The sequence below is a fragment of the Arachis stenosperma genome, chromosome 7 (genome assembly GCF_014773155.1).
Source record: "Arachis stenosperma cultivar V10309 chromosome 7, arast.V10309.gnm1.PFL2, whole genome shotgun sequence".
NCBI classification, from domain to species: domain Eukaryota; kingdom Viridiplantae; phylum Streptophyta; class Magnoliopsida; order Fabales; family Fabaceae; genus Arachis; species Arachis stenosperma.
Window position 1 is genome coordinate 2773518 of NC_080383.1, and position 1904 is coordinate 2775421.

The 1904-nt window shown below is 40.5% G+C and overlaps 1 non-coding gene across 1 annotated transcript; it reads left to right on the top strand.

Moving 5' to 3' along the window:
- The first annotated feature begins 986 nt into the window (after positions 1-986).
- On the top strand, positions 987-1094 carry LOC130942443 (small nucleolar RNA R71). Its single transcript, XR_009071013.1, has one exon. It is a non-coding gene; the product is annotated as a small nucleolar RNA R71 (small nucleolar RNA).
- The last annotated feature ends 810 nt before the right edge of the window (positions 1095-1904 follow it).

The window sequence follows — 1904 nt, forward strand, 5'->3', positions numbered from 1 at the left end:
CCAAGGTATTTAGCAACTTGCTCTTCAGTGACATACTCATCCTCTTCAGAGGAAGAATACTCATCAGAGCTCATGAAAGGCAGAAGTAATGGAATCTCTATGGTCTCATTTTGAGCCTCAGATTCCCATAGTTCCTCATTGGGGAACTCAGAGGAGATTGGTGCACGCCCATTGAGGTCTTCCTCAGTGGCGTCCACCTCCTCTCTTTCCTCTCCATATTCGGCCATGTTTATGGCTTTGCACTCTCCTTTTGGATTTTCTTCTGTATTACTTGGGAGAGTACTAGGAGGGAGTTCAGTAACTTTCTTGCTCAGTTGACCCACTTGTCCTTCCAAATTTCTAATGGAGGACCTTGTTTCATTCATGAAACTTTGAGTGGTCTTTATTAGATCAGAGACCATTGTTGCTAAGTCAGAAGTACTCTGCTTAGAACTCTCTGTCTGTTGCTGAGAAGATGATGGAAAAGGCTTGCCATTACTAAACCTGTTTCTTCCACCATTATTGTTATTGAAACCTTGTTGAGGTCTTTCTTGATTCATCCATGAGAAATTTGGGTGATTTCTCCATGAAGAATTATAGGTGTTTCCATAGGGTTCTCCTAGGTAATTCACCTCTTCCATTGAAGGGTTCTCAGGATCATAAGCTTCTTCCTCAGATGAAGCATCCTTAGTACTGTTTGGTGCATTTTGCATTCCAGACAGACTTTGAGAAATCATATTGACTTGTTGAGTCAATATTTTGTTCTGAGCCAGTATGGCATTCAGAGTATCAATCTCAAGAACTCCTTTCTTCTGACTAGTCCCATTGTTCACAGGATTCCTTTCAGAAGTGTACATGAATTGGTTATTTGCAACCATTTCAATTAGTTCCTGAGCCTCTGTAGGCGTCTTCTTCCTATGAAGAGATCCTCCAGCAGAGCTATCCAAAGACATCTTGGATAGTTCAGAGAGACCATTATAGAAAATACCTATGATGCTCCATTCAGAAAGCATGTCTGAAGGACATCTTCTGATTAATTGTTTGTATCTTTCCCAAGCTTCATAGAGGGATTCTCCATCCTTCTGTCTGAAGGTTTGGACTTCCACTCTAAGCTTACTCCATCTTTGTGGTGGAAAGAACTTTGCCAAGAAGGCGTTGACTAGCTTTTCCCAAGAGTCCAGGCTTTCTTTAGGTTGAGAGTCCAACCATATTCTAGTTCTGTCTCTTACAGCAAAAGGGAATAGCATCAGTCTATAGACCTCAGGGTCTACCCCATTAGTCTTGACTGTGTCACAGATTTGCAAGAATTCAGTTAAGAACTGATGAGGATCTTCCATTGGAAGTCCATGGAACTTGCAATTCTGTTGCATTAGAGAAACTAATTGAGGTTTAAGCTCAAAGTTGTTTGCTCCAATGGCAGGGATAGAGATGCTTCTCCCATAGAAGTCGGGAGTAGGTGCAGTAAAGTCACCCAGCACCTTCCTTGCATTGTTGGCATTGTTGTTGTTTTCGGCTGCCATGTCTTCTTTTTCTTTGAAGAATTCGGTCTGGTCCTCTAAAGAGAGTTGTGCTTTGGCTTCTCTTAGCTTTCTCTTCAAGGTCCTTTCAGGTTCAGGGTCAGCTTCAACAAGAATGCCTTTGTCTTTGTTCCTGCTCATATGAAAGAGAAGAGAACAAGAAAATATAGAATCCTCTATGTCACAGTATAGAGATTCCTTGAGGTGTCAGAGGAAGAAGAGAAATAGAAGACAGAAGTAGAAAATTCGAACTTATCAAAGAAGATGGAGTTCGAATTTTGCGTTAAGAGATAGTGTTAGTCCATAAACAGAAGGATGTGAGAAGAAGGGAAGTAATTTCGAAAATTAAGTAAAAGATTTTGAAAACATTTTGAAAAACACTTAATTGATTTTCGAAAATAAGAGTGA